This window comes from Glycine soja, chromosome 16, assembly GCF_004193775.1.
Source record: "Glycine soja cultivar W05 chromosome 16, ASM419377v2, whole genome shotgun sequence".
Classification (NCBI taxonomy): Eukaryota; Viridiplantae; Streptophyta; class Magnoliopsida; order Fabales; family Fabaceae; genus Glycine; species Glycine soja.
In genome coordinates, this window is record NC_041017.1 from 26,348,922 (window position 1) to 26,358,959 (window position 10,038).

A 10,038-nucleotide genomic window follows, 5' to 3' on the forward strand; every position below is an offset into this window, starting at 1 on the left:
ATATTAATAAAATTACCCTTTATAATAATCTATAATTAAATTAAATGATAGTATTACGTTGAATTGTTGATATGGACGACTCAAAGACTTGAGAGGCCTAACGTAAATTTAAGAATAAGATCTTTTATTTACTTATAAAATAATTTATTAAAATTATCATTGTTTTATTTAAAATTAATTTTTTGGGTTTTTTTATTTTGTCAACCTTTTTTAAGTCAATTTTATAGACCATGTCTCTTTTTTTCTTTTTTGATTTTCCCATGCCATGAATAATTTCTTATAGAATAATGGCATTGTTTGTGGTGCCTCTCCGAGGTAGGAAGGAAGCTATTCTAAAGTGGGTCTATCACATCATTTAGAAGATTCATGAAACTAGTTGGACATTGGATCTTCACTATTAAAAGATATGGTTCAACGTGGGTCAGTTAACATCAATTCTAATTAAGACCGATGTTAACAAAAGTAGGACAATGTTTTTGTAAATAAAATATCTTAATATCTTTATAACCCATGTTATGAGTTTTCCTTAACATCAATTTTTTTAATATCAATGATGTAAGGGCTAATTGGTTTTTAATAAAACCAATGTTGTTATTTTTATGATTAACTAGTATGCAACCCGTGTATACGCACGGGTCGCTTGATTAAGGCAAAATTCCAAAGTTTGATATTCATCTCAAAAGACATAATATGACCAGAATTACCCAAACTGTAATGCAAATTAATTTGCCATCAATATGAAGCATCGAAGAAAGGCTAACTACTTATATACTATCATCTACAACTAATTAACTTGTCCAGACTAAGGTACTAAGGTGTATGAGGATAGTTTCTGAAGCTTAACTATTACTATCTTCTAGCCATGTTGTTAACTTTATTCAACCTCACTACGTAAATGGAAAGACAAATTCCTTAAAAATGCATTAATCCCTGATTTCTTTACAGTGAGATTAGCAACATTAGGCCAACATGATAAGAACTCATGAAACAACGTTAATTTTATAGTAGTTTCACTTTCTAGACAACAATGCAATTACAAAAGGGTTCTTTTAGAGCTATGATGCAGCTGCTCTAGGACGCAAATTTTGGTGATGCCAATGTAACGCTGAGTGAATTCTTGCTCTCCTGGAAAGATCAGTCGGGTAACTAACGAAATGAATGTAACAGAAAGTGTTAAAAGGCAAGCAACAAAAGTGTATGTCAGCACTGAATAAGAGATTGGTATAGATACAACAGAAAGAAACCCACGATAGAGTGCATACCTATCTTGTAAGTTTAGGAACAGAAACATTACTTATCTATGTTTCATCATTTAAATAACCATTATATTAAGATGAATCTCATGAGGTTCAAACATAATAAAGAAAATAAATATTTAAAACTAAAAGGGGTTAAAAAGAAGAAAAAAAGTGTAGTCAAATTGAGAATTGAAATTTCAAATAAGTCAAATAGTTTTTTTTATAAACACATGGCATCATGTCAATTATAATACAAATTATTCCATATTTACATTTGTCAGGTCACATAATAATAAGTTGATTGTTAATTTACCCTTAAACAACTTAAATTTAAAAGAGAATGCAAAAGAATAGGACTCACCACCATCCCTATGGCCTTTTTCTCATTGCCATTCACTTCACCATCCTTCTTCCCAGCCTCCATCCTCGACAACATCATCTTTTATCCAAAAAAATAAATAAAGTAAACTCACATGAAACAGACCACTACCCAGAATTTTTGATTGAAAAATAAAAAATCAAACACATAAAATTAATAAACTATATAGCAAAATTTCATAATAAAAAATAAAAGGGTCGATAGATTAAGTACCTGGTAGTGTTGGAAATGAAATCTAGTTCTGCTAATTTAATCCATGCACACCCACCTTCTCAAATTCAAAATTGAAACTCTGTAACCCAAAAGAATCCAATTTTCAGTCACAAGTCAAAGTGAGAGAAACTAAGATGAAGGAAGCTAAAATGAAAACTTACGAAGAGTTTCGAATTTTTTTAGTAGAGCGTGTTATCTTTTTCTCCAATCTCTCTTTCTTGTTTCTTTCTCTCTTTAGGAATTGTTGCAACCTTTTTCAAAACCAAAGAATTTAACAAATAATAAAAATAATTTTAATATTTATAATATAAATGTTTACAACAAACAAAAATTAGAGAAATCAGACTTACTCTGAAGTTTCTTGTCCATGTACGCGCCGAATCCCCAAAACATAAAAGACAATTGCAGATCAATATGCAGCGAGTGTAACAGAGCATGAAAAATTTGAAAAAAAATTAAATTCAAGTGAAAAATGAGAGGAACACTAAGGTCTTAAAATCCTGTGGTTGCCCTGACCTACTCATGGTGGAGAGAAAGGATCACAAAAGAGATAATGTCATGTATTTATGTCATTTGCAACATATAAAAGGAAGAAAAACATGATAAAAATGACAGAAAATGAAAGAAAAAAGAGTTATCTTTTACTTATATTGCACCTCCCGTTGCACATTCACTCAACAAAGCAACAATTTATTTTCTGATTAGAAAATAAACTAAGAAATTATAGAAGAATAAAGACTACATAATAATAATAATTTTTTTTATCGGCACATAATAATAATAATAATAATAATAATAATAATAATAATAATAATAATAATGATGATGATGATGATGATGATGATGATGATGATGATGATGATGATGATAACAAACTTATAGGCAGTGTAAATTAAATGCCAGTAAGATAACAACATACTGTAGCTGATACTTTTCCAGAATTAACCTGCACGAAGTGAAAAGGTGTTAACAATCAACAAATATGTGAAACTCAACATAATCAAGCAGTTTAATGAGCTAAAAACATGTATTCAATCAATTATGTACATGTCGAATCCCCAAAACAAAAAAGACCAACTAGTGTAATAGAGCATGAAAAATTAAAATAAAATAAAATTGAAGTGAAAATGAGAGGAACACTTACTTCTTCAAATCCCGTGGTTGCCCTGTTCATGGTGACAAATTTGAATCACGGAAATATCCTAGGCAACACCCTAGCATAGTCATGGTCACTTGACTTGAGTAGTAGTAGTAGTAGTAGTAATAATAATAATAATAATAATAACATGAAAAATTAAAATAAAATAAAATTGAAGTGAAAAATGAGAGGAACACTTACTTCTTCAAATCCCGTGGTTGCCCTGACCTACTCATGGTGACAAATTTGAATCACGAAAATATCATAAGCACACCCTAGCATAGTCATGGTCACTTGATTTGAGTAGTAGTAGTAGTAGTAATAATAAACTGGAGAGGGCTTTGCTTAAATGAAATTTCATTTCATACCTACTGATGAGCATATTTAATGTCTTCCATGTTTAAATCTCTAACGTCCCCACTACTGCATAATGCTAGAGCTGGTTGCCCTTCTGCTAGAGCAGCAGCACGTTCCCGTCGTGCATCGAACACATTAAGCATACATTAGCTCCTTTTAATCATAAACTCATATATTTTGTAAAGGATACAATAATTCCCCTTCATTAAAATTAATGGCTAACAACTTAATCAGAAATAAGTTCAAAATCTAAGATCATCAAGAAATAGAGAACTCCATCAGATGATGACGACCAAAACTTCATGCACTATATTTGCTGCATCCAAAAAAAGATAAACCACAACAATTAAAGCATGAAAGGGAGAAAAAGGGTGCACTACCCAGGCAATTGAATGGAACAACTTCTGGATTCGGTACCAAAAAGGACTTCATACATAGAGCATCTCATAACATATCCATCTCATCAAGGATACTGTCTTGAGAACAAAAATACAAACTCTGCATGCAAATTGAAAATCAGACTATGTTAGTAAGTTGGTGAAAAACAGGTTGCTTCCATATAAGGATGGCATACTTCGGATGGTCGACAAATGGATTCCGATTGTGCTGATAAAATTTGTATATCTTTTCATTTCTCAGTTTTTCATCCCTCGATGGTGGATCAACTTCATTCGATTTTAATAAAGTGGAAAGGAGTTCAATCTCCCTCTTTTCTGCATGTAAGATGTAAATATCATTTTTACCTTATATCTGCAGCGAGAAAGGAGTTGCAATATGTAAACGAATAACAAACTAAACATCAGACTCAAAGCAAACTTTAGTTTTAAGTTCATGTCAAATTTTACACTTGCAGAGTAATGCAATAATCAAATTAAACTTTTTTTGAAAAGATGTTTTAAGAATTCACCATAAAAATAAAAATAAAGAAATTTTCATGAAGAATCAAACACGTTTTAAAACTTTTTAATTTTAGATTTTAGAAAACTAATTTTTTTTTAAAAAAAGAGTAATCAAACATGTCCTAATTCAAATCGTGTTCTCCGTATTGGATGCCAGGTTTAAAAGATTCTTACATCTATGAGACTATGACTAAACATGAGCTTGATATGATAAAATTGCCATCAAAAGAAATGCTACATAATATCAAGTGATAAAATTAATCATTTGATAAACAAATGCATAAAAAGGAAGATAGTTCACTTATAATTTGATCAACACATGTAAATGTAAGGCATGTATATTCCCCCTTGGGGTTTGAGCTAAAAACCCAAATACTATTGTCAAATGAGAAATTCAATAGTTCAAGTGTTGAACCTACCAACATTTGGGGCATCCGAGAGGTGAAGGCCTGGGATTCCCCTTGGTTGTTGGAACCCATAACAGACTGCCATGTACATTAATGCCCTTGCTATATCCCCTCTAACCTGAAGGAGGTAACATCCCAAACGTTGTTTGAACAAAAAATAAGTTAATTGTCCAGGTGAAGAAACATCAGAACCAATTATAAATAGATGAAGTACAACATTGAGACTTTCACCATCTATCCAGGTTCCTTTAACTGCTATTATTGGTTTGTAGTTAGCAAGGGTAAAATTATAAATAGATGAAGTCAGCAAGGCTATATATAATTATTATGCTTACCACAAGCAAGTGTGCTACTATAGATAACCACATTTTGAGAATTTTGTAAGTGAATTCCATCAGTGTTGGGGCTATCACCAGGTGATGAAACACTAATGCCCGAGACTTGAACATTTGTGCAAGAGTCAAACTTGAGATGAGTTTGTTGACTATTCTGAATTGTTATGCATGTGACTGTTACACCATCACTTCCATAGAACCTGAGTGCCTAATTATAATAAAGAAGTAATTAATAGCATAGCACATGAGAATTTCAATTTCAATATGTTAAGAAGTTCAACGATACAAAAGGACTCTTAGTGTTGGCTTTGTGCTAGGAAGTCTTCCTTTGCTTTCCAGCATCACTTCTGTGGGATTGTAAGTAGGAGAGTCATTATTCCACCAAACAGAGCCTTGACCATCAATGACACCTTTGCCTCTGATTGTAATATTGTTAAGCTTTCAGAATTCAAGCCATTGCAAGGTACCAGAGCCCCAAGCTACAGAGCCTGTAGGTGCAATGATTTTGCCATCCAACTGCATGTATTTTTATGAACATAATATGTGAGTATTGTATTCCATCTTAAAATCAATTGACATTACATAAAGTTATCCAACATGTATATAACTTGGCACTGGGAATTTAGGTAGGTAACATGAGATTTTTCAATATCCCTTATAAGAAAATGAACTATAGACTCTAATATTATATTAAAATTTATCTTTAAACCAATTTACATTATATTAAAATTATGCTTACAGAAAGATCAAAATCAGGAGTATCTAATTCCAGTGAATCCAGGATAGAAATTCCCCAAGATTCATGATCATTTCTAGCCCTTTGGGTAGCATAGTCTGCAATGTCTTCAAGATTGGTGGAGTCCAATCCAGGGTCATTTAATATAGCAGAAGAATCTAAGATCTCCTTGCACAATAAGACGTCGTCACAACCATCATATTTGGTGTTTTCCTCGGCCCGCGATTCGCCAGCTAACCATGCAGCATTGCCAGGAAAGTCTTGATCCTGAATATCTGATTGTGGAGCATGTGATTCTCCAGGGATTGTCTTGGTATCCTAGTTCATAGAAAGTAAATTTTAGGGAACCAAGTAGATGGTAAAAAAATGTCAAGTAAAACTATTGCATCACTTGTGTACTCATTACTCATTAGATCTACAAACTTCAGGGAGGATCAACACAATTAAAACTTCTCTAAGCTAATACAAAAAAAAAACTTTTTTATTCAGAGGTAGAATATATATTTAATTTCTCTTTTCCATTTGATTTCTCTTTTCCATCTTCTATTATAGCTTTCGTCTTCCCGGTCTGTCCTGTTTTATTTTTTCAAACATCAATTTAAAGACATGCATTGAATTCGAAGGTGCAAAAGGCAGTCAAATTACATTGATGTGTCATTCATGGAACTTTTCCATAACCTGTTCCACAAGGGACATCTCTTGTCACTTACATTGATCAGTCTTCCTTCCAGATGTTTGTGTGGTTTGATTAATGACTTTATTTTACAGGTTCATTGATCAATCAAGTATAATAAAAAGAGCGGTAAAAGTTTACATATTTGAATTGAAAGCAAAAAGGTCAGAGAAATCTCACCTGGAAGATTTTCCGGATGTGTGTAGCAAATTCCTTGGTCTCCTTCCAGTGTTGGGATGAACTCATTGATAAACATGTGTTGCTGAGTGTTTCCAATGCCACATTTTGCTGCTAAACATTCTAAGAGTTCTACATCAGAAGGATCAAACTTTACACCAAGAGGAAAGCCAGGCCACTCAGTAGAAACCTACATGCAAAGAAATATTTCTAACGAAACATCTTCTATCATTCAAACTCATGCTAAACTTTTTCAAGAAATGAATCCTACTACAGAAGTAAAGTATGCAAACTTTCCCGCAGGCACATTAAACAATTGAATTAATTTTGTGTACCACAAGGAAACAAAAACCCGAAGGATAAAGGAATAGGAGCATAAACACTCTCTATAGTAACATGAAGAGCTCTACTGTAAAAGCAGAAATTGCTTCTAACGTTACTGCATTTTTAGTGCATGTGTGAATTTGAGTAAGCTGTTATGAACATAAAATGAATATAATGTCAAATTGTAACATGCATCACTATTATCAATATGATAAGAATAGTTTGGACATTCACGATATGCCCCACAATCCTTGATTTGATCAGTTGAAGATAAAGTAGTGCTTTTCACTTTCTTTGCAAATCCTCCAATGCCAATAAGCCAACTCCTGTAGAGAAAATTAGCAAATATACTCTATATTGCCAGTTTGTGACTAACAAACGAAAAAAAGCTATACCAAGCATAACACTAACATAAAGAAGAGACATACCTTTTTTTCCTTTTCTAATATCTCTTTAATAGGGCGATCTACTGCAGTTATACACAAATTCTGCAGTATAAGGGCAAGCATCAAATATTGAATAATAGTAACTTTAATTTCAAAGAATAAGGTAACAGGAAAAAGAAAACCAGGAACCTTAAGATCACTTCTGGAATATCCATCAGTCATACTTGCTACTGCATCTAAATCAACATCAAGAGACAATTCCTCTTTTGCCAGGATAACTTTCAATATTTTCGCTTTATTAGGAGCACCCCGGCATAAATAAATGATTAAAGTGTGACTCCCCCTCTTATCTAATTTCCACTAAACCCCCTTAAAATTAAAAAATAGGATTTACAATTTCATAACTCTTTTCAAGCTTGTGTAGCGGTAATTCTAGTTGGGAAAAGGTTTTCGCACCTGTTACCCAGATGTCTGTGCAACTTGATAATAGTTTCCTCCTCTTCCTCGGTGTAGTTCCCTATTTTTAGGTTTGGCCTTAGGTAATTCAGCCACCTTAGTCTGCAACTTTTTCCACATCTTGCAAGACCTGACAAATAACAACAACAACAAAAACCAATCACAATGGATTCATATATGATTTTGGTATAATCTGTGCATGTGTATAATTAAACATTGAATATTTCCTCCTCTTCCTCGGTGTAGTTCTCTCTTTTGAGGTTTGGTTTTGGAGAAGGAAGAACACGCTTCTAGAACCCTACCCAAGCCAAGCCCAAAAAGGGAAACTCGGTTGAGTGCAAGAACGACGACGAGATAATGCATGGCTACCCAACCCATCCTCAAAGCCAAACCAAAATCGTAAAAATAAAGAATAGAATGAAGATGCGAAGAGAAGCAAAAATAGAAAATGCTCTAGCTTTGTGTAAAGAAGAGATGAAGAGAGAGGAAACATCTCAACGTGGCAGAAAAAAGGCAACACAACAAGCATGTGGCACAAAACAAAGCAACAAGTGGCACAAAACCAAGCCAAAGATGGAGGGCTATAAAATAACCAAAAAACCAAGGAAATGGACAGCTGTTGCAGCCTCAGGCATGGGTATTCTAGGAATTTCCATATTCTTCTCTTTTAATATATACATAGATAACACTTTTCATTGTCGTGCCATTCTCATTCCAAAACCTCTTGAGCCCTAGCCTCTCATTGCCACTTGTCATCAATTTCGTCGCCTCTCATCGCCACTGCTATCATCGTTGCTATTGTTGCTGCTGTACAGAGGCCCCTGTCCTCCTTAGCCTCATTTTTCGTCATTCTCCTAAGCTGCGCCCTCTCTGACATCGCCTTCATTGTCGACGTCGCAGGCACATCCCCAATCCCTTTCTTCTCTTTTTGCTTAGCACAAAATTATTTCTTGTGCTCAAGATAAATTTATGATTTTACTTATCAATTTCTAGGCTGGTGTGATGTACCCGATATTAGGCCACAACATGACTTAGCAACTTATCATAATTTCTTGTGGTTGGGTCACGATATCCAGGTCAAAGGCAATAGATGCCATTCTACCTTTGAGGGATTACATGAATTGCATCTTCATATCATAGTCATAGATTTTTAACATGATAATGGAGATCATATTGGGAGTATTTCAACTTTAAAAATAGTGTAGAAATGTATAATTGTATATACATCACTTGTAAACTACTTTATCAGTGATATGTCTGTCAAGATTTTATATTTTGATAAAAAAAATAGTTCTAGGCATTAACTGATGCTTCAGGGCCTGCAACCCACAAACCTTGTTGCACTGAACGAAAAGGCTTTCAATAAATTCAGTTAATTAAAAGACAAGACAAATATGATTTAGAGAGAATGAACAACCTATTTTTATCATAACACTATAAAATTTTGAAACGTGAAGCATTATGAACCTCAATAAAGATTCAATTTTATAGTAGCTTAGAAATTTATGATATCTAGAAATATTTTAGCATACTCAATAAGGAAAAGAAAGCCTTTAAAAGTGGGAGCAATAGGCTAAGCTCAACCAAAGAAGTAAGTGAATCCCTGGACCATACAACATAATCCCCATTTGTCTCAGTCCAATTCCTCCCCAGCCCAGCCCAGCTCATGCCCATAAATCATGAAGGGTGTTGCTAGGTGCATCTAACAGTATTGTTGGTGCACTCAACATTTTTTATTAATGTCCAAAATGTCCCTGGCTGGTTGTTCCTTTTTAAGTTGCTTTTTTTGGCTGAGTGATAATCCGTAAGCAGATTTTTCACATATGGATGAACTTGATCCGTATGAATTATACAAATGAACTTGATCCGTATAAATCATATGGATGGAGTTCATCCGTATTGGTTTTTTGTTTTTTTTTTTAATTCCTTGAAGTTTTATTTTTTTTTAATTATTAATATGTTAAATTACTCATTTGCACATTAATTTTTTTTACTATTACAAAATTTAATATATATTAAATTTTGTAATGGTAAATATTTTTTATTTATAAAAAAATATATGAATTAAATAATTCGTATGAGTTATATCAAAATTAATTATCACAAAATTTATTATTTAAATATACATGCGCATTAAATATACATTAAAAATTTTAATGTTATGTATACCAATATTATTTATTTTATAATATAATTGGCTCTGGCTTGGTTAGAGCTAGGGGTGGGAATAGGCTAGGCTGGCCTACAGGGCCCTACGACCTGGCCTACATAAAGCTTGGACTGACCTATTTAATTAAAAGGTTAGGTTCATGTCTTTTTA

General features: G+C 33.1%; 2 long non-coding RNA genes across 5 annotated transcripts; both read right to left on the reverse strand.

Moving 5' to 3' along the window:
• Positions 1–919: 919 nt before the first annotated feature.
• Positions 920–2,592, reverse strand: LOC114390329. Its single transcript, XR_003661878.1, has 5 exons — positions 2,181–2,592; positions 1,992–2,081; positions 1,831–1,909; positions 1,600–1,677; positions 920–1,146 (listed from the first exon to the last, which is right to left on the reverse strand). It is a non-coding gene; the product is annotated as an uncharacterized LOC114390329 (long non-coding RNA).
• Positions 2,593–2,683: 91 nt separating this feature from the next.
• LOC114390331 lies at positions 2,684–8,215 on the reverse strand. 4 transcript variants are annotated; one of them, XR_003661880.1, is made up of 12 exons: positions 8,021–8,215; positions 7,719–7,848; positions 7,305–7,364; positions 6,556–7,202; positions 5,706–6,020; positions 4,967–5,482; positions 4,644–4,749; positions 3,900–4,038; positions 3,706–3,823; positions 3,337–3,419; positions 3,170–3,243; positions 2,684–3,044 (listed from the first exon to the last, which is right to left on the reverse strand). It is a non-coding gene; the product is annotated as an uncharacterized LOC114390331 (long non-coding RNA). The 4 variants fall into 4 exon arrangements; XR_003661881.1 differs by having other exon boundaries at positions 2,684–2,776; positions 2,975–3,044; positions 3,706–4,038; XR_003661879.1 differs by having other exon boundaries at positions 3,706–4,038.
• Between the last annotated feature and the right edge of the window lie 1,823 nt (positions 8,216–10,038).